The sequence below is a fragment of the Schistocerca serialis genome, chromosome 5, assembly GCF_023864345.2.
Source record: "Schistocerca serialis cubense isolate TAMUIC-IGC-003099 chromosome 5, iqSchSeri2.2, whole genome shotgun sequence".
NCBI classification, from domain to species: domain Eukaryota; kingdom Metazoa; phylum Arthropoda; class Insecta; order Orthoptera; family Acrididae; genus Schistocerca; species Schistocerca serialis.
The window spans coordinates 373,108,045-373,131,926 of record NC_064642.1 but is presented as its reverse complement, the minus strand read 5'-3'; the positions used below and the strand labels follow the sequence as shown (position 1 = coordinate 373,131,926).

The following is a 23,882-nucleotide window of genomic DNA, read 5'->3' as shown; positions in this document are numbered from 1 at the left end:
TTTTTTTTTCTATCACTTGCCGCTTCTTTCACATTTGGCAATGATTTGTGTATGTGAAAAACGGAAAGCTCTGTAGTGAGTCGGAGTCCACGTTTAACTGTAACCCCTCTACAGCTGGCTGGTGGAGTCAGTTCAAAAGTGGAGGACCGCAAGAGGAAACAATTTCGAATACCACCATGTAGTAAAGCATTTCGTTACTCAGACCACCCACTGGGTTCAGGACACCTAGGGTAACCCGGTCATCCTGTCGCTTGTTGTACGATAGCCGAGAGGTGAGACTGACACCTTTTCCACGACGAACTCATTAGAGATGAAATAGAAACTCCGATTCAGCAAGGAAATGAACCGTACCGTGTTCAAAAGAAACATCGTAGTGTTAGCCTAAAGTGAGTTACGTCTACTACTCTCCTCCATATTTGAGTTGTCAGTGGCATGTGGGGCGTGCGTTCGGTTCCCGGTACTGCCAGGAATCTTTCACTGGTGTGAGAACTGGAATAGGTTGCACCCAGCCTTGTGGAGCCAGCTGAGGAGTTAACTGAATGAGAAGGGGGCGCTAAAGATATTTTGAGCTACCTTTACTTTTACCGTAATAAAAAACAATCAAGTCGCATGCAAAGTTTAAGGAAGTTTTATTTAAACTGATTACACACATACACAAGACAACGCCGTCTTATGATATAAAAAAGTTACAATTGTGGTACTCTTCCTTAAATGATGAATTCTATCGCCTGTTCTTCCTGGCTAATTGGTTAATTACATCGTCAATATGACAATCAATGTCAGGGTGAGTGTTGCGGGCAGCCCCGCAAGGGGGGGGGGGGATCCCCCCATATATATATCCTCCACTGGCTGACAATGACTGGGAGAGTGCTGTGCTGGTCCCACACCTCACCGCATCACACCCAAATGTTGCCATTGGTACATGATGACACGGTGGCTAGTCAGTACCGAGTAAACTTCAAAACCAGATAACAAAGCCACGTTTCCGTGTAGTTCCTTTTTTTATGGAAAGTACCGAAAACTTAAGCATGGATTGCTGATTGGGGATCTAGACCGCTGTCCTTCTGAAGACAAGTGCAGTATCTTACCCGCTGCATCACTGTGCTCGGTTTCTACAATGAAATAATGAAGCAGCGCGCTCCTAATCTGCTAATCGTACCGATAATCAATCTTGGCACTTAATGGAAATTCCTGTGTCAGTAACAGGCAGCTCCAGCAATACGGGGACCAATCAGCCCGTTCCGAATCCACCACTCCATCACACTTCATCGCGACAGGCTTTGTTACGTCTATCCACATAAACCTTAAACGACGGACTGGTTTCACCTTGTCCCTAAATAAGAGCAGAGTACCTATGCGTGATTCACAGGCAACATTTCACAGTATTCCGTGGTCTTGGATCCCTTTGAATACTTCATCCTCTAAATACATTATCAGTGCATTGTTTTCTGCAGGGAAACCCGTCCCTTGAGCTCCCAGCGTGTTTGGCTCTCACATGGAGGGATGGGAATGATTCTCGGTCCTTCTAACAATTATTCTCTATGAGGTTTTTATAGATGGGGAGACAAAACCTTATGCGGGCAACTGAGAATTTATTTCAAGGGCACGTAGCGGCTCCACTTTGAAAAAGACAACATTAACAGGCGGTATGTTTCCGTGTTAAACAAATTTTTCTTTACACTTAGGCCAAATTACGTCATAGACGAGGGGACGACACAGAAGTTGGGCTGCGGCTGCTGACCCTGAGGGTCTGACTGTGGCATTGAATAGCTCTCGATTATTTTCATTAATACGGTACAAATTCAGTACAAGTTCAGACAGATGCACCTTTCACTGTGAAGACATATAATGATAAAAAGTGCATCGCAAGTTTTTGTGTGCTATTATTTGCATTTTGTGGCTCGAGAAGCGTCCAGACATTCCAAGCACAGACACTCTCTATATTTGATATCCACTTAATTCGCGGTACGTACTGGAGGATATAAAGCAGTATTTGTACAGAAAATTGGATGATGAACGAGACACAGACAGAATGCCGTATGTTCGTTGGTATCAGCTCCTGTGTAACCAGAAGAACGAGATCCTGTCGTTATCGCTTTGCGGTGTGAGACGTGGAGATAACGGCCCCTTTTCTCCGAGATCAACGCAACATAGAATTGACGAGATACAGCACTCCGTATACATATTTACAGACGCCTTTAAATCTTTCAGTATTTCCAGTAAAGCGTACCTAGACCCATTCTGGTTATTTCTTCCATTGTCCGGCTTCATCTCAAAGTTTAGCAAAAATTTCTGTCGTCCCTTTTTGTTATGATAGTCAAAAGAACTGTCGCTTAACTAACAAAATAAAAACAAATAGTTTTATTCTGCGTATTGAAAGGGATTTTTTAATACAAACAGATGTGACATTCAGTTGTACAGCGTCTCGTTGTGATTTTGTTACCCTAGAAGTCCCCAAAGGGAAAAATAATTTCTCGTGGTAATCAAATCTACGTCTACATCCATACTAAGCATGCCACCTGACGGTGTGTGGCGGAGGTTACCTTGAGTACCTCTGTCGATTCTCCCTTCTATTCCAGTCTCGTATTGTTCGTGGAAAGAAAGATTGTCGGTATGCCTCTGTGTGGACTCTAATCTCTCTGATTTTATCCTCATGGTCACGTCGAGAGATATACGTAGGAGGAAGCACTATACTGCTTGACTCCTCGGTGAAGGTATGTTCTCGAAACGTCAACAAAAGCCCTTACCGAGATACTGAGCGTCTCTCTTGCAGAATTTTCCACTGAAGTTTATCTATCATCTCCGTAACGCTTTCGCGATTACTAAATGATCCTGTAACGAAGCGCGCTGCTCTCCGTTGGATCTTCTCTATATCTTCTATCAACCCTATCTGGTACGGATCCCACACCGATGAGCAGTATTCAAGCAGTGGGCGAACAAGTATACTGTAGCCTACTTCCTTTGTTTTCGGACTGCATTTCCTTAGGATTCTTCCAATGAATCTCAGTCTGGCATCTGATTTGCCGACGATTAATTTTATACGATCACTCCATTTTAAATCACTTCTAATGCCTACACCCAGATAATATATGGAATTAACTGCTTCCAGTTGCTGACCTGCTATATTGTAACTAAATGATAAAGCATCTTTCTTTCTGTGTATTCGCAGCTCATTACACTTGTCTACATTGAGATTCAATTGCCATCCCCTGCACCATGCGTCAATTCGTTGCAAATCCTCCTGCATTTCAGTACAGTTTTCCATTGTTGCAACCTCTCGATATACTACAGCATCATGCAGAAAAACCCTCAGTGAACTTCCGATGTTATCCACAAGGTCATTTATACATATTGTGAATAGCAACGGCCCTACGACACTCCCCTGCAGCACACCTAAAATCACTCTTACTTCGGAAGACTTCTCTCCACTGAGAATGACATGCTGCGTTCTGTTATATAGGAACTCTGCAGTCCAATCATAAAATTGGTCCGATAGTCCATATGCTCTTACTTTGTTCACTAAACGACTCTGGGGAACTGTATCAAACACCTTGCGGATGTCAAGAAACACGGCATCTACCTGAGAACCCGTGTCTATGACCCTCCGAGTCTCGTGGACGAATAGCGCGAGCTGGGTTTCACACGATTGTCTTTTTCGAAACCCATGCTGATTCCTACACAGTAGATTTTTAGTCTCCAGAAGAGTCATTATACTCGAACATAAATGTTGAACATTTCAGCAAGGTTCTTGCCACAGTCTTATCTTCCCTGCCGTTTCATAGTGAAAAATGAAGAATGGCGTTGTAGTTTCATGATTATAAATTCAGCATTGCATTACATCTAAAATATATTGTAAAGTGGATGATACTTTTTGTTGTCTATGAACGCCAGTCTCACAGGGACCAAATAACTATGCTATCGTGTGCTGCATAGTTCAGTGTACAAAAGGATTTGTTTCATTCCACAGATTTGTCCTAAACTTTATAATCACATTTCTTCATAGGAGGCCTCTAAAGTTAGAATATTGCACCAATTTTAAATAAGGTCGTATTTAGATTGATTAACTTGATGTCTATTTTATGAGGCACTGTCATAGCTCTTGGCGTAGAATGCACGCCGTAGATCGTTAGCGTATGAGAGCCGGAATTAAGCAAAATATGAATCGAATCCACACGCGATCTTTACAGTCGGTGACCCGTGAAACCACCAAAACTAGGGGTGGTTGTGCAGTGGTTTTCCACACTCATTTAAGAAAATTTAAGGGTACTTTCTCGTTTCCACATCAGATATTGTTAAAATACTATAATTCACACAACAGAGATTACTCGATTCGCAGATGGAAACAGCGTACATGCCTCCTTTCTCCATCTCCTAAGGCAAATCCAGGATATGAGCAAATTTTCAACACGTACAAATCAATCAAAAGCGGTCAAAAAGCAAATAAAATAGATAATAATTCGCTTTTGTTTAGATCGGGACCATTAATCGACAAGAAGGGGGAATTCATTTTACCAGTTGTACACACTAGGGATAAATGTCGGTATTCAAATAGTAAGTAGATTAAGATCGTGTATTGCTCGAACTTGTGCAAATACATGCAACAACATACGTAGATGTGTATTTAAATTTTTAAAATGGCAAAATCTTAAACATGGCTGCGAATCAGCAACTGTACAAACCCGAAGAGTTTGAAAAAATCAGTCAACCAGTTGCAAAGCAAAGGTTAATTAGCCCTTGACCTAAAAATACCTTCTTCAGAAGGAGAAATGTATCACCATGTGATATAACAAGGCCCATTCCTACTGAAGAAGATATTTTAAGAAATATCGAAACCTATGTCAAGGGCTAGTTAAACCTTTCTTTTGCAACTGGTTGGCTGATTTTTTCAACTTTATTTTTTAATAGCCTTTACACATCGCAAGCGTTGCCTCAAAACAAGAAAGTGAGCAATTGTGGCGACTATAGTTCAATTCTTTTATCTTGGCGGCTCGCGCATGCCCGCCCAGACGCGGGAGATTGCTGCGTTGCCAGTTGCACACGACGCACGCGCTAAGAGAAGCAGCACCATAGTATAGCATAGTTCGCAAGCTTACGTTTAGGGGGGAGCGCGCAGTTCATGAAGTAATGCCACCAAAGCCGCATTAAGCCTTTCGCTGCTACAGAGACATGCTCCCCGCATTTTGTCACTGCACTGGTCGCCTGTGCAGACACACTTTTGTTGCAGTCACGAAAGGTGGAATATTTCTCAATATTACATACGACACCTATGTGGTACTTAAATTAAATGAGATATTGTTACACAGTAAATTTTATATGAAATTTAGGTACCTTGTCCACATTTCATTCTCAACATTGTGGCAACTAAAATCCACCATACGGAAAGTATACTCTATGGACATTTACTCTGCAAACTCTTCAAAATTTCGTGCAATGGTTTACTATATTTAATGCTGCACAATAACTGGGTTGAACATCGAAACAAAATTAAGTCATTTATGGGGGGAAGGTATCAGTCAAGAAGATGTGTAAAAATCTAATTTTTGGACCAAATAGTTTTTGTGAAATCGAATGATAAGTGTGTCAAAGCAGTGAGAACACCATGTGTCTGCACAGGCGAGCAGTGCAGTGATGACAAAGTCGCGCACAGCGCGGAATGCGGGGAGCACGTGTCTGCAGCAGCGAAAGGGTTAATGAAGAGACAAAGCACTAGAAATTTCAAAAAACTGCATTCAAACGAATAAAATTCGTGAAGTAAGACACTTCGATATTGTTTTTAAATAAAGAAAATAATAAGCACTGCACAAGGTTTGAACTCTACACCTTTCACTTACTAACCGAACGCCTTAACCGTTACGCTACCGCAACTCGTCCTACAATGTAACACCACGAGGTATCTAACACGTCACGCAAAATACTGACAAACACTGTTGGTATGATTATAAATTACTCACACTTCATCGAAGTACAATAGGAAATAAACAATTACCGCTGTTCTTTATTGCGAAAAAGCAGCTCGTGAGATTGATACAAACACCTTTCCTTGCTATCGCCTGAATTAGAAGACTTATTGCTTGTTTGGTTTAATTAATTAATAGAATATGAAGCAATTGGTATAAAGAACGCTTTTTCCAAACTTTCTATAAAAGAAAATCTGCTATCAAGACATTGCTTTTGTTCTATTACTTTATTTATGACTGAACGTTTCTAAAACTGAAGACACTCGTCCGTGCTCTGCTCTGCAGTCGAGATCTGGCAACGTCGTTCTCTTTTCATTGGCTGACTGTGTTTTGTGATGTCAGATGCGCAGAACAAACCTAAACTCGGCCGCCAACATATATGACGCGCACTTTAGTAATGACTGCGAAATAATGACGAAAGTCGTGCACCCGCGAAAGTGCACACCGGAAGCCAAGTAAGTCAGGCAGTAGAGCTAGCCTAGCTCCTTACTGCGCTCTTCCAGTGGAGCAAGTGGGTGAAACGCTGTTACGCAATGCAACATACGTATCAGGTAGCTTCTTGCTAAAACACCGCGATCTAAAATCTTGTTTCAACATCCCCTTCTCTTGCTTCTTCAGGTTTTAACTGTTATGTGCATACTTTGGAAATAATGCCGAAAGTGAACAATAACACACTGCTATCATGGAATATTTTCAACCGAATTGTTCTATCGTGTTGATGAATTTTCTATAGACAAGCGATAGACTACGTTCAAGCACGCATTAAACACACATTCTGAATACTCCTCGTAAGTTTATCAGACTGCTAAGTGTACTGCACAGAAACGTAAGTTATACATAGTCATTTAAAGATATACTTAGGTCGTTGTTATTATTATGTAATGCTGGTGATAAAGAAAGACGAATGATGTAAAATTACAATTAGAATAAATAGTAAATAAAAATATTATTAAAACAATTAAAGCAAAATAAATTAAATTTATTCAGCTTTCAATGTACTTTCCTTTTTTCTTCCAACAATAACAATTTTTCGAAATTTACTCGTTACTGTATTAGACAGTCTAATCGTAATCCGAATGTAATTACAACTGTGCGTCGTTCATCTACTCTGACAATTTCAGGCAAAAAGAAAACTCTACAGCAAAATTACTTATTAATCACCGAGTAGGCCAGTTTTCTTTCTTCTTGCTAAAAGTATCTTCCCACACACACCCCTGCTTAATAAACGTTCGACTGCTACGTCACAAAGAAGAAAGAAACTTATGAACTATTTCATATCTACTTCTCCATTTCCAGCGTAAAACATGTATTTGTAGTATCTTTTTCCAAGCCGTAACCTTTCCACGTTACTTGTTAGTTCACAATCTATATCCTTTATCACATCTGCTCATCAGCATTATTCCTTGACTTTCCTAGCAGAAAATATGCCTGTAGGTATTTCGGTATTAACCATGTTTGCTCGGTAATCGTCGTAGTTTCTAAACATGCCAGGCAAATGAAAACGCCTCTTTATTGTAATTTGCGACACATTGCAATTTTTTTTCATTTTAAGTGGTCGGTAACGATGTAAACTGGTTTAGTTTGTTCTTGAAGTTACTGAAGCTATTATCCGGCTTTGCCTTGGTGGATGAAATAATGCGATCGAGTAAAAATTGTTTCTTGGTGTTTTAAAATATCTTTGTGTAATGGATTCATGGTCATTAAAATCATATTGGCCTATAGAGTGATTGTAACAGCAAGGCTACGCCTTTCAGTGAAATTAAGATTATTCGTTGGGGATATCTTTTTACCAACATAGCTATATATTTTTTATTTATTTATGAGTTTCTGAGGAACTTTGTGAGTCAAAGCTACATGGATAAAGAACGAGTCATCACATAGTTAACACAATCATGATCACAAAATTTACGAACAAAGTTAAATCATTAGTAAAACACATTACAGAGACTAGTTCTCAGCTACTGTGAGGAACTTCTGTACAGAATAGAAGGATTGCGCCACAAGGAAACTTTCAACATTGATTTGAGTGCTTAAGGTTTATTCCTCAGTTATTAAATCAAGCATAGCAACATACAGCTGCAAACAGTTACTTAATGCTACATGTATCAACATTTCTGCTTCCTCCTCAGTTGACAAGTACAGAAGATTTACACTATTATTATTATTATTAAAATTATTAATTGGATCACTCGTTTCACACGATACTGATAATATGATAATAGTTTAAATAAGTTATCACTGAGTTGTCTATATTATTCGAGAACAGATCAAGCAATTCTGTAAGCTGCTGCATTATGAAGCTTGAGAATGTAGATTTATATTAAATGTATCTCTGTGAAAATAATTATTTTTTTACTTCCGAACAGAAATTAGAATAATGAAATGTATTTAAATAAGTGCATGCCAGGTGCAATTATTTTTACTTTCACATTTCAACAATTTTTAGAACGTTCATTTCTTGGATGAGTAGCCATCACAAACAGAGACTTGGGGTGTCTTCTCCAGTTACATGCAGGATGATTCGAAACACAGCACCTAACATATCTATACCAGAGTTCTTGGTCTTTACTTACTTCTGCACAGATGCGACATAACTCATTAGGTTCCCTGCTACGTGTAGGTAGTGATTTCAATGCGCTAGTAAACTAGCTGTCGTAAATGTCGTCATAGTCATCATCATAAATATTGGAAAGGTGCCTTACCTCCAAGGCCTATGAAGTTTCCTCCTTATTTCTGGTATTCTTTTTCTTCTTTTCTGTCTGGTCAGTAAAGCGTTCACGTACTACAGCTTTCTCATTCTTGGTCTTCAGCTGAGTTTGTTGTTTCTCTTCATTCCTTAATTTCTCCTTCATTGCAGTTTCTTCCTCCTTTTTCGTGGGGTATGCGCCTAGTACTCCAGTCTGCCATTATATATGAACGCGATCAGAGTCTATATGTCAAAATATTGTATTTATCAAGCAAGTACACGAAAGAAGAGAATTTATTACTGATTTTCATGACGTATTCGGAAGAAAAGAAATTAGTAATAAATGTAAGCTTAATTTCGTATTTCGTATCTGCTGAAAATAACAAGAAATTGGGCTGTTTTATTTGCCTCACATTCGTGGCGAATGTCTTCTTGGCCCGTGTTTGTTACTTACAGTAATCAGAAGAGGACATCAGTAGTTGGGAGTCGTCATGTTTCGTGCGAGGTTCAAATACTTAATGCGTACGATTATCCGCTGCATACAGCTACCTAACTTCCCCGTAATCCCACGCTTTTAGGTAGACATATTTTTATTTCGGATCATTACAGCAAAATACATTCATTCAGTTCTGTCAGTACGCAAAAGTAACAGGTCAACTGTTCTCCAGACGTCAGTGAGTTTTCTCGAATGTAACTGAGAGTTTTAAATACATTTTCAAATTTTATTTAAAACGTAATGTAGCCGTAACCGCCGGAATAAACAGGCAAATATAAGTTTCTCTTTGGAGAGATGCAGGAACCAGATGTTAATCCAGGTTGCGTAAGCTACGTTTTCCGCAGAGCTCCAGCCTCCGCTGTATCTCGTAAAGTGGAACTACGCCGTGTCGATAAAGCAGTGCGACCTTTACGAGCCTCGTAAAGTGGCGCAAGCATCCGCCGTTTGCTCGAGCAGCTCTGCAAAATAAACGCAAAGTTAAAGGTGGGGTTGCACTACTTGCCTCTGTGATCGGAGTACGCCGCCTCTTCAGTGGATTGTGATCACGCGTGATGTACGCAGCACCAACGGAGATAACTTTTTCAGGAAAAGAGATAGCCAATGTCATTTATCGTTGAACACTCAGTTACAACTAGTGTTCTACGAAAGAAGGAAAACATTCAGATGTGTAATGCACGTGGAGGTACGAGAAACGCAGAGAAAATTTCTATCGCTCCGATGTTCGAGTGTCGGTAATGGAAAGAATTTATGTCACTGCTGAGAGAGACGTGTTGCGTGCATCTCACAACTGGTTGCTACGTGTACGATATGGCCCCGGATTCCTACATATATCGATGGGACACAGGAATCAATACACACTCGACGATGGTCCACCCTTTGGATGTGCCATTTAAACCTAATGGAGCCCTTGAATGAGTAGTTCGCATCCCATGTTCGTGAGTTAAACTCCATCAGAGATGGTTGCATTATTCCCGATGAAATTATGCATGGTGGTCATTTGCGACGAAAAAATCAAGTAGTATTTCTTCTCGTAAAAGATTATTGATTAAAAAACGTAGGTATCCATTAGTGCATCCCGAAAAATATCAGTTCGTGCTGAGCCACGTGTGTTTCATTTGTGGGCCACGCCTCTAGCTGATGGCAGTAACGCAGATAACAGGCACGCGGCACGCTGGAGTGTATACTGTTTCGATCGTTATACGAAACGAAGAATACTGAACGGAAAATGGAATTTAACGAAACATAAAAGTGAAATCGTTAGAAGAGAAGCAGCTAGACACAGATAAAAAAAGGACAGCTGTTGTTTTCTGTTCTCTGCCTCGTGATGACTGGGTGTTGTGTGCTGTCCGTAGGTTAGTTAGGTTTAAGTAGTCCTAAGTTCTAGGGGACTGATGACCATAGATGTTAAGTCCCATAGTGCTCAGAGCCATTTTTTGTTGTTGTTTTCTGCTGTGTACTAATAAATAACTTCGTCTAGAATTCAAAAATGGAAGACTCCTGCCAATTTATAGTAGTTCCTAAAGCTACTATTTTAATACTAATTCAGTTCGTATTGGTACAATACTACGTCTGTGGAATAATTCGTATTGATATTACCGTGATGGAAAATATCCACATTCGAAAATTCCCTATATTGCTCTTCTGCCGCTATATTTCGAAATTAGTTGTGTGGAGCGCTAAACCCACACTCAGGACGAGTGGGGTTCGAATCCCGTCCAACCACGTCATAAATGGGAAAGAGATGTTTAGGGTTGAACATTTTGTCGACACAATCATTAGAGATGGAGGACAATTCTTTTCTTTTCTTTTTTTTTCAGAAAAAAATTCTCCGCAACAGATTTAGGATTCTACGAAAAACCTTTAACTGTAAGGTCGTACGAGAATGTGAACCCTGCTCCTCCTGTAGACGACTGCTTTGTCTTAAACAATACGTCATGTCGGTCGGTTCTGCCTTCCACATTAAGATTTCCCTTAGATCCAGTACATTACTAAGGAGTATTGCAGGACGTTTCTTTATAAAAATCATTGCTGTCGCCTGTCCCTGTCCACCTCCATGTGAGCGATTATTCTATCCGCAATGATACCAACGCCGACGGCACATTATACCTTTGCTTCCTTACGTAATTAGGTCTATACTATTATAAATGTAGATATTCTAAATTCAGCCAATGGTCAGTCATGTAAGAAGTCGAATACAGAGAGCGTAGGAGGCAACAGACAGCAGAATTTACACGACCAGCCGGCCGGACCAAGGCCACGTCTGGTAATAGTAATTAGGAGCCCGTACACCCGTGCGCCGGTTCGCTTATTACTCTGCAAGGACAGGCCGCAGATTGCCATTTCCTTCCCCTGCCAATCACTTTTTGCTGTGTGCAAAGCACTACTTACGTTGTTATTCTCTTTGCCTTTCTCGGAAGCACTTCGTCATTATAGCGAGATGTGTCGCCTTTTTCGTTTTCCTGCGGAACGCTCTTCGGCAGACTAGGACAGCCGCTCCGTGACTGACAGGAAGGTCGTACTGATGAAGCCTAAATAAATGTAATGAACTAGTGTGCTCAGCTGTGGAACTAGTAGATGGGTAATGGTGCTTGCTGATGGGGAAAATTTGTCCCTGCCGCTACCTTTCTATACTCCAGTCGGCTTTGTGTCTCAGTCCCTGGAATGTGTTGAGATTTGTTGTTTCTTGAGACATCTGTACTTTTTTCCGCCACTGTTTAACGGTAAGAAAACTTCAGGCGACGCACTTCGGGTTTCTGGTTTTTACAGCAGTCTCCGTGTGTCCCTTTACATCATTCCTTGTACCTGACTTAAAAAAGGCGATATTGTACAGATAATGTAAAAAATATGATAAAAGAGATAAGTTTTGACGAAATATTGTTACAAAGAATATGTAAAGATCTGAAATTTCATAATTTGAAAAAAAAAATATTTTTGTAGCTGGATAAGAAATTTATGCGTACATTCATCTGACTTTCCACAGTTGCGACAGCTTAAAATAAAATAGACCAATTTAAGAACTTATTTTTCAGCTTGATTATGTAAACACCGATCAGACGTTAAATTCCAAATTTATTTCTTATTAGACCACGAGCGGTTCCACACGATAGGAGCATCTCGCCCCATACAAAAAGGAGATTTGTGAAACGACGAAAACGCAGTATACAAATGATCGTTGGGCCTATCTGGCGTAGCCATCGAAATCTAGATATAAAAGGTAGTACGATTGAATAAGTAACGCTACATCTCAGCATAACAACTGATGTTGAAACCCTGTATGTCTATCGTTTACAGTGCTATATAACAAGTAGTTTTACTTTCTACAGATCTGACTAGATGCTGCGATCCTAAAAATGTTTTCAGAACAGACAAAGGGCATCATCGCCCAACAAACGCAAAACATTTAATTTTTAGTTGGTTATTTGTCATTTAACTGAGTGTGGAGGTCTTACGACTCGAACGTCACGAAGTAAATTACTACCTGGTTATTGTACAGTGCACAGGTTTGATTGCGTCTGTTCTTTGTCCTAATCGATTAGCAGCCTAGAATGGGGCAGAAAGCGACGTGGTAACAATGAGTCACTGTCCCTTGTTCTATTGAGAACTTACACTTTTGAACAGCGAGCAATTGTCTCACTGGTGGGTAGTTCCAGGACGACATTGTGTACCGTTAATAACACTCTCAGCGGCGCCCAGACGAGGTGGATAAAGGCGAGGGGCCGTGACTTCGTTGGCATTATTGATGACGGAGTTCGATGCATTGCAAAAGTAGATCTCTGTCTTGAGGAGAAAGTAAATTTGGCCAAGGATTGAGCGTTCGTAGGACTAAGATTCCGCAATCAGTATAGTCATTGCTGTCAGTGTATATTGTAACTAACATAGTGGTGACTCTGCGTCTGCCCCCAGCGGTGAATGTGCCTTCTTCGCCAGAATACACACTATATCAAACAGCCAGTGGCACACAGGTCCACAATCCTGGCTAAGCTGGTCCTCCATTAGTCCGAAACTTGTCACAGCATTCAACTAGCCAAGCACCCACCCCACTCGCAAACGACGGCTATCGATCACCCTGCCGTAGGAATACCAACAGACACCGTCAGCAACAGGACATCTCATAAAGCAGGACAATAACTTGTGCTTTTAACAAGCCTCTCTGGAACGAATATTAACATTTATCGTCCAGTGTAATAAGGTCACTAGAGGTGGAGAATAGAGAATAGAACAGGAAGTTGGACAAGAATGAGGGGAGTGGGGTCTGGTTCATTCCTTATATACATAGGGGGGGGGGGGGAGTGAGGTCTGGTTCATTCCTTATATGCATGTCATATCTCCTTTCCTTATTGTTATGGCCTCTAGTCTTCGACGTAGGCTCTGTAACATGAGCGTAAGGAGGGATCCATGAGAGAAGCGTTCAGTCATTCTGGAAGTAAACTTTGTCAGCTGAACTGACTAAAAACGCTTACGTAAAATCAGTAAGCGGTTTGAAATTATCTATCCAGTCTCTTAGTGTCCATACCGACACTGAAACGGAAGATAACAGAAAGAAGACCGAAATACCGAATTCGGTCTTCCGAAATTGTTTCACTGCGCAAAATCGTAAACACGGTCCCTCCTTTCAATCATCGTTAACGTCGAAATGGCAGATATTGAGATAACCAATCACAGAAAGGAAAAAAACTCAGTTAGTAGTGGAAAGACATCAGGAGCAGATGACACACCTGTAAGATTCTACAAAAAGTATGCGAAAGAACTTGCTCCCCTTCTAGCAGCAACTCGTCGTAGTCCCTGGAGCAACAAAGGGTACCTAGCGACAGGAAAAACGCGCAGGTCATTCCCGTTATCAAGAAGAGTCGTAGGACAGATGCACATAATTATAGACCTATATTGTTGACGTCAATGTGTTGACGATTTATAGAAAATGTTTTATGTTCAAGAACTATGTCGTTTTTGGAGAACGAAAATCTCCTCTATGGATTCCCCAAACGGACAGCTTGCGAAACTCAGGTCGCTCTGTTCCTCCATGACATCCACAGCGCTGCAGACATCGGCGCTCAAGTTGACTTCAGGAGGGCGTTTGACCTCCCCCCCTCCCCCCCCCCCCCCATCAGGTGGTTATATGCATGTAAAACATCTAGCGGAATTATTTCCGACATTGTCGAAAAGATATTATCCAAGAGAATTTACCCGAATGAACATTTAACTCCGCAACGTAGCGTGCGCAGTTTTGAAATTCCCTGACAGATTGGACGTGTGTGCCGGATCCAGATTCAAACCCGCAACATTTTCTTTCACGGGTTGTGCTCTTATCAACTAAGCTATCCATACATGATTCATGATCCGTCCCACAGAGCTTCCATCAGAATCCCTTCCCTACTTACCAACCTTCGCAGAAGTTGTTCTACACATTTTGCTGAACTAGCGAGTCTAGAAGGAAGAATCTCTTCCACAATTGGAACTCCAGCTCGCGTCATACATATTCTGCTTGCTTCAAATCGGGATACGGAGTTGCACCAACCCCCGCCGTTTTTCCACAGTCCCTGACACAATTACCCCAGAGAATAACAGTTTCGATGCGTAAAGCGACTTGTTCTAAATTTCGTGGAACGCAAGTAACGTTCTTGGCGTGTTTCTCTGTTCATTAACCTCTACGTTAAAATTTACGAGCAGAAGCAAGGAACGGTATCAACCAGCTACCCGTCGTGAATTTTAATGGTCGACACGACACACATAGACAAGTACCATACGCCAGCAGCGGCCGCGTTCAGTCCGAGAGCGAACCCCGTGACCAACAGCTCCATAATGCGCCCGTCCACTGCTTCACGGAGCAATGACGGTCTTTGTCATTACAACACAACCAACATCAGGCGCTGCGTAGTGGCGTACATTCCCATTTGATTATGTCACAGTTACGCGAGAGAAATGAAACTGCAGCACCACATTGTGCTACGCTATTCTTGCGCCTTATTCCCTTGTACGATTAATCTTAGGACGGAAGTATGGAACGAACGTCATGTTCACAAGGCTAAGTTACTTAACGTTTTCATCCAACGCTCCACAATCTGCATCTAACTTAGTTCTCTTTCTTCATCCATTGGTTTCTCGGCTGCATAGTCATGGACGATTTGAGAAATGAAACAACGTCGACCATTAATGTTGTTACGCAAATGTTATTTTACGTTTCATCATTTCTGGGAAGTGCAAGTAATGAATTACGCAACGCTTGTAAGTCTTTCAGGATAATTATAGATGAAACAGCAACTCGTTGCGAAAGGTTGTTGTTTGTTGCAGGATTATCCTTAATTTACATCATAGTCACAGTATTTAATAACGTCTACAACGGACAAGATAAATTTCTAAGAAGCATATTCTTAACCTATTTCGGTTACAGCATATAGCTTAGTGACAAACACTTAAGAAATATGCAACTGCACGTCATCCCTTAAATTCATAAAATAGTCTACCGACATATTTACTTCAGACGCTGCATACCATCATTCCTCATGCAAAATTTTGGAACTAACTTTCTCAGTCAACTTATGAACGGTAGCAACCAAGTCTCGTTTGTCATCAGTGTGACGTATTTCTCATTTATTCGTGATGATCTAATTCGTGGCGTCAGTCTCAAATAAAGGTTGATAATGCTCGTCATTAGGTATACAATTTGATGCAATGTCTTTCGCAGGAAGGAACCCATGTAAATCAGGTACCGTCCTGAAGTTCGATTTGAACGCTTAAGCTCTTTAGAAGGTGTAAGCCTTTGTCTACCTCATAAAATATTTCTTTTTACAGATACAAACTATCGACCCAATTGAAAGATATGTAAATGTCCCAGCTAAATTCTTGAACTTAGTCCCTAATAGAACTACGTAGCTTACAACTTGCAATCAACTGAGCTTGCAAACAAATAGCAATTACTACAGAAACAATACAACCTGTTTATTATTATTATTATTATTATTTTTTATTTTTTTTTTTTTTTTTTATTTTACAACTTCTCACAAGGGTGCTCCTGGCCGGGGCAAGCATCAATTCCACCTTCCCGCAGCAGAAATGTGTTGTTGTAAATACATTACCAAAGCGGCTTAACACGCGAATATTTTAATTTCGTGTGATGTAATTGATGATGTAGGCACTGTACAAGATGCGGCCGACAATGGCATTTCATGGGAAACGAAAGCACACAGCAACGATAAGAAACAGAGCTTCCTGGTAGCAAATTCTTTGCTGTTTAGTCGGCCGATAGCATAGCATACGTCTCTAAGCCCTAGGCCGTCCACTGAGACACAGGAAATATCGTTTTCTGGAGAACTACCGCAACGACAGAGCAGCACAAACTGGGCACAGAAGCCGCTAGGAAATTATGAGGCGAAAGGAACATGGCCTCCCTAGAAGGTACCATACCAAAAGCACGTGTCAGTCGAACATGGAAATTGCGATCGCAACATGTTTCGGGGAAAATTCTTTTACTGGATGAACAAAGTGCCGCAAAGACGACCTTGTGCAAGTCACGAGTTCGTAACGCGCCACCTCATTGGCTGCATAACGAGGAACTGGCGAACCAGTAAGAGAAAACCATGGGAAAAGAAGAACAAGGGCAGAGGAACTCTTGCTGGGGGAGCGCTGTTGGGTTGTAGCCTTGGAGCGAAACACTTTGCCATGATCTTCTGTTCTGTTGTAGTCTTAGAGGAATCAGTCTGCTACTCCACTTCACCCGTACTCTACTCTTGACGGCATCATGATTCTGCTCGCAAACTCGCTGCTACCTTTCTCTGCCAACGCACCGTGGACCCATCTCTATAGCCTCGTCCCACTGTAGACAATAACTTCCAATCCAGTATAACTATTCTTTCTATTGTTACACAAGTAAAACGCCCTGAAGAAAGTTTCTCTTCAAGCATCCGGCAACGATATCTGTTCTTTTTCTCAGTCAGTCGCTCGTTGCAAATATCTTGTCATGCTGTTTATGATTATGGGCAGTGATTTAATATAGGTACTTACCGATGATGATGTTTCATAATGTGATATCCTCTCATATATCCTTCAGACTGCTTGCACGCCATAGTGCTCTTTAATTGGTTTGCAGGCTGGCGTCCATATCAATGAATAAACTGAACTCTTAAGCATAAACTAGCTCCATACATTTTATTATTGCGTAATCAACCCTCCATCTGCATTTTATAACATCATAATATAAGAAGTACATAGTTAGGCGATAGTATAAAGTAAGTTTTTATACTGTCGCATGACTATGTACTCTTGTATTTTTTAGCAGCGATAATGGCTAGCTAGTTACAAGCCGAAGTCTAGATTTGCTTTAATACGAATATAAGAGAAAGGCAGCAATCAGTCGCAAAAACCGTCGTATATTGGAGCTGGTCTAGATTTCGACTATTACTTAGTGACAAACGGTGCAGTCGCCAACAGGGCACATAGGTTCCGATGTATCGGAGTATAAACACTAATATATGATAGTGGCATGCTTGTGACTGGCAGTCACAAGGGCAGTCACAAGCATGCCACTATCATATATTAGTGTTTATACTCCGATACATCGGAACCTATGTGCCCTGTTGGCGACTGCACCGTTTGTCACTACGTAATAGTCGAAATCTAGACCAGCTTCAATATACGACGGATTTTGTGACTGATTGCTATCCTTTTCTTAGACTGAAATTTTCAACGCTCGCTGCGCACACTGTTTCTAACGGATTCCAATTTAGTTATATTTTGCAAGTCTCAAAAATTTATTCTGGCCTTATATCCTACGGTCCTATGCTTTCGCTATGTATGAGTCTAGAACCTCTACCAAAGTTGACTTAACGGGGGAAATCTTCATATTAAGTTTTTCAACTCACTTAAAATTCACGCAGTCGACCCGTGATTGGGATCAATGGACTCGTAGTTTCTCCTGCTGTCGACTGTTGCGATTGGATTTTATATTAATTTATTAAATCTGTACTCTCCCTCTGTAAGGACTAGACGTAACAGCTACTAGTGCTTCTGCGAGTGCGGGGGAGACGCGGTGGAAAAATCCATGGTTTACAAAATAACGTATACACTGATGAGCCCAAACATTACGATCACCTGCTTAACAGCTTGTTTATCCGACTTTGGAACGAAATACTTCACTGCTTCTGCACATCACGGATCCGACAGTTTGTTGGCGGTTTATGGAGGTATATGGCATTAGACGTCTACGCACGGGTCATGTAATTTGGTTAAATAACGGGCCACTGATCTGCGTACTCGGTGATGGCACCCGACAGCGACCCAGATGGATTCAGTAGGATTGACATCAGGCGAATTTGGTCGCCGAGACGTCAACGTGAGTTCACTATGATGCTTCTTAAACCACTGTGGCACGGTTCTGGCTTCAAATGGCTCTGAGCACTATGGGACTTAACATCTATGGTCATCAGTCGGCACGGTTCTGGCTCCGAGACATGGACAGCCATACTGCTGAAAGATGACATCGCCGTCGGGGAAGACATCAAACATGAAGGGATGCAGGTGGTTCGCGGATGTCACCGTGTCTTCGATTACTGCAACAGGTCCCACGCAAGCGCAGGAGGTCTGCTACTGCATAATACTGTTACCACTAGCATGCGTCCGTGGAGCGCTGCACGTTTAGAGCTGCCGTTTACCTCGAAGACGGCTTTTGTGAAGACGACCATCGACCTTGTGTAGCAAAAATGTAATTCACCCTAAGAGCTGACACGTTTCCATTGATCGACAGTCGAATCACGATGGTCCCGTGTCCACTGCAATCGTAATTGACGATATCGTTGGGTCAACATAGAACACGTAAGGGTGGTCTGCTGCGGAGCTCCAAGTTCAACAGTTTACGATGAACGGTGTGGTCCGAAACGTGCCTGCACGAGCGTTGTGCTCTTTCGGCAGGGGTGCCACAGATCACCATCTAACCTTCTTTACGGACGAGAGGAGCCTTCGAACCCCGCGTTCTGTGAAAAGTCGTGGATGTCCAACCATTTAGCGCCTAGTGGTAGTTTCGCTGTCCTTCTACCTCTCTCTGTAGACGATGATGACAGTAGCACGTGAACATTCCACCGACTTCGCCGTTTTCGAGACACTCGTTCATTAGCTCTGCGTAATAATAATCCGTCCTTTGACAATGTTGCTTATCTCGATGGATTTCCTCATTTCCAGCCCATGTCTTCACTAAGTTGATCCGCATCCGAGTTTGCTGCACTTACATACTTTCCATAGCGCGTCACGTGCTCGCAATCTCCAAATGGCATCCTGCCTCGCGATGGACAGTGGTCATAATGTTTTGGCTTATCCGTGTATATCAGTAACTGACCCTACTTCATGTTACTAAAATTCGTGTAGGTTCTTCAGAATATCACCTTAAGGAAGAATTATGTGTAATCAAATTACACTCAGAAGGGATTAAACACACGTTTCTAATAGGTGTAACGATATAGAAGTACTTTTAGTACGTCACATGGCAAGGACGTGCATTAAAGTTATTGTCAGTGAAATATATCAGTTATTGGCTGAACGTTTCAATGTATAGACGGAGGCAGTCCGTATGTACTAAGCTCTGGTGTGCAAGTGCGCAAACACACACACACACACACACACACACACACACACACACACACCAATAGCAGAAGCAAACATAGCAGTATTTCAGCTTAGTCAGACAGTGCAGTGAGGCTCAGATCATAGTAGACAGGCCTGCAATGAAATGCAGAGTTCGTCATCTTGCTCCGCTGCCGCCCTTTGTACGAATTACGGCGCCGTGTTTTTTTGTGTCAGTGAGGAGCTCGAGAGAAATACGGTAGCTTGCTCTCGTTATCTCAACACAGAGCTTATCTAGAAAGAACTCGCTCTCAATGGAACACGTGCCACTTTCGGTACCAGCGTTCAGGCATGCCTGTTTGTGGGATTTGATGCATGACGTGGTGAGCGAAACGGCAACGGATATGATACCCTTTAGACACATCGCGATATCATGAAGTGGAACATCATCGTTTTGATACAAATCGCTGTAAACTTCGTTCCAAAAGCCCACTTTTCATTACATTACAGTAAGTTTTTTTTCTAATTTTATTCAGGAGTTGAATATGAGAAAAACGACTACTTATACACCTTATGCTATCTTTTATTAGTCTAATCTTATCTTGACAGTGCCTATAGGCGCAACAGAGTTTTAACAAATTCTGTGTCGGAAACTGATTCTGAAAAATAATGTTAATTTTGAGTAAGGTATCAATCACAGTGATACATTAAAAATAAAGTGCGTTACTACAACATCCAGTCATCTATGCTCCGTCTGTTGTTACATCCTGCATTTCATATCTGACTGGAGTCAGTCTGGAGCCGCGCGACCGCTACGGTCGTAGGTTCGAATCCTGCCTCGGGCATGGATGTGTGTGATGTCCATAGGTTAGTTAGGTTTAAGTAGTTCTAAGTTCTAGGGGACTGATGACCCCAGCTGTTAAGTCCCATAGTGCTCAGAGCCATTTGAACTTTTTTTTTTAACTGGAGTTCCCAAGCGTACAGATGTTCAATGAAATACTTTATCAACGGTTGATTTTGTGACCAAATGTCGCCTCACATGAGACGTTTCTTTAGGACAAAACCGTGTGGGCGTGAAGTGTTCCAAGTTAATGACTGTTGTGATGGAAATTATATGCGGATTCTCAGGCAGTGACAAAAGAGAACTGTGTGGAGGACCGGCACTCGAACTCATATCTGTGTCCTGAGGAGGAATTGTGCAGTCGCAGCACGCCACACAGACTGTCAAAACTTTGATTTGTACTCGAGGTCGTCGTTCACGAGCTAGGTGTGAGCACCGTAAGTGTGCCTCAGAATTTTAGGCGCTCGCATCAATGCTTTTTGGAAAGGGAAAGGAGGGTTGGGGGATTAGAAAAGCTCTGTGTGGCTCTATAAAGTATTTTGAATAGGTTTTTAACCCAAGAACTTTAGGTGTCAACATCACTGGTATGTTTGGCTGCAAGGATATTTAATAAAGAATGTTGGTTGCTTCGAATGAAATGGATGTGATTTTAGGGCTTTGTTATACGTTCTGAGCCACGGGTAAGAAATATTTGCATAAATTATAGTTTTTTTGTAAATTTTCGACTTTCAACATTTTCAATAGCGTATCCAGTAGTATGGTACTTTCGCAGTTCCTCACATTTTACTATTTATTTCAATTCTTCATCCAAATGGCGATATTTAACGAATCTTCGAATGAAATATACAACCTGGTGCGTTATTCTCGACTAATTAAAAACTCAATATTTTCTTTAACGTTTGAGCAATCAGAGCATACTGTTTTCACAAAAGTGATGTCAAATTATTCTCAGGCGGTCTTACAGAGAATTTCCAGTGTTCGACTTAAATACCACACACACGTAAAAAAGACAATAAGCGAACTAAAAAAAGAAAAAAATAAGTAGCCGTTTTTACGTGGAAGAGAGGTACTAGCTAATAAAACTCTGATGAGCTCCGTACATCAAGTCTGGGCAGTTCAGTCGTTCGATGATTTGTTGGGAAAGCCAAGGACGCCGGTTCGCCTCCCACCAAGGCACGCCGTTTTGATCTATCAGGAAATCACAATGCACCGTACACTTCCCTGCAGACAGTTAGATTCATTCTGGAAAAGACAGTAACACAGTTGCCCAGTATCTAGCACAACTAGAATAACTAAATACATAATTAACTGTTGCCGAAAAGATCTCTTGAACAACTTCGAAATTAAAAAAAATAATAATAATTTTTACTTACCCAGGAAAGTATCGGAAGCTTTATGTTCCTTTACTTTCAAATGAAACCAGCCAGAGACCTAATATCCTCATCTCGTATCAGAACAAATACTTCGCCATTGCTTTAGCCCTTTCAGACCTGAATTTTTTCTGGAGGAAGGAAAATTTTTCATTATGTGGTAATCCTCTTAGGTGATTTTTTAATGATTTTAGAGGCAAGATTTACACGAAAATATGTACCCGTTTTATCGACTAAAATAGCTAATTACAAAATATTCTCTATTGTAATAAATAGTAAAATTATCATTCAATAATTACCACGCAAAATATCAATACCAATATTCAGTTATACAGTGGAATATGCGAACTTGCCAAAGCCGTGTATACTGGTGGTCACGAGCTGCTGCGCACTGCTACAATGACTTGTTGGTATTTTCACAGTGATGCCCAACAGTTGGCAGCACTTATCCATGACGAAAAGGTTGAATATTCACAAATGTTTAGCTCAGGTTTCCATTGGAAAAAATACATCTGTTGCAGCAAAGACACAGTAAACGTTAGTGGACACAACTGTAGCCAGATGGTCTGAATGGGTTAAGTGCCGTGGCAGGTGACAGCCGTGTCGAAGATTAACTGGCCCTTGCATTGCCTGTAGCAGCGTGTTCGTGATTACCGGCGTACACGTCTAAGGCAAGCGTAGGGTGCCATGTGAGAGTTGCACAAATGCGCACAGTGACCACTTAATCTTTCATCATCCACACACACACTTGACTACACCAGCTCTACCCATCGAAAACCTTTGGCAATGCAAAGCAATTCGCCTTTTCAACGCTGGCATAAAAATCTCGTGCTAAAGAAAAAGCAGACAGTTGAACACAAGCAGTCTTCATCTTGAGTTGCGTGTTGATTCCGTGATTCTGCCAAGGGGTCAGTAGATCAGAGCTGGTGCTGGTTGTGAAATCCCGTCTGTGCATCAGCCTCTCCCATTGACCCTAATAGGATAACCAGCCGGCACACAGCCTCCGGCCACGTGTCTTCTAACGGAGAGGCGTGCCGCCGGGCTAACGCATCTGAGCTACAAATCATCACCATCTTCAGTAACGAAGGGGTGTACTGTTCCGATTTACAAGGAACTCATCATATGTAGTCGCTATTCATGTATTTTTGGCAGAAGGCGCAAAAGATATTTTACAGTTAAGAAGTGATACTGAAGGGGGATGGTACAGATTGTATTGTTACCGGAAAATGGAAAAAGTGCTCAATAAATATTGTGGTAAATAAATATTTTCTTGCGTACGAAAAGACATGAAGTGACAAAAGCACAAAATCCAATAAACCAAGATAATAGTCGTGTCTGCGATGCAACAAAATCAAAGAAAATACAAAATGGCTCTGAGCACTATGGGACTTAACATCTGAGGTCATCAGTCGCCTAGAACTTAGAACTACTTAAACCTAACTAACCTAAGGACATCACACACATCCATGCCCGAGGCAGGATTCGAACCTGCGACCGTAGTACTCGCGCGGTTCCGGACTGAAGCGCCTAGAACCGCTCGGTCACCGCGGCCGGCAAAGAAAATACAACGTTCAATATTAACACTAATTGTGTAAAGACTGTGATGCTATTAAAACTTCTGTTCGAGTCCTTCAGGAATCAGACGCCGACGTGTGCGCCCACATTTTGTTACGGGGGTGAAAAGGTTTGTGATGTGATAATCTGTTTGTTATCTCAGAATATAGCTATTGTTCGTTAACATAGAATAAAGGGTTTTATTTAATGTTCAAATGGTGTAAAGCACCTTTCCTTCTATTTATTGCCATTTTTAGTGTAGCAGATGTACGTTAATTGTTGGCCACTACTGCTGCTACATTCTCTAAATTCACCTACAGGTGGGCACAGCGCCCACATATTCGTTAAAAAGTGGCTTCATTAATCAAGAGAAGTAAAATGTGCAAGCAGTGCAAAACATGTGGACAGAAGTTTAATTTATTTCAGGTGCACCAGG

At 41.4% G+C, this 23,882-nt stretch overlaps 1 protein-coding gene across 2 annotated transcripts in view; it reads left to right on the top strand.

Moving 5' to 3' along the window:
- LOC126480859 (uncharacterized) overlaps window positions 1-23,882 on the top strand; it is a 294,153-nt gene that overhangs the window by 110,886 nt on the left and 159,385 nt on the right. The window lies entirely within an intron of this gene.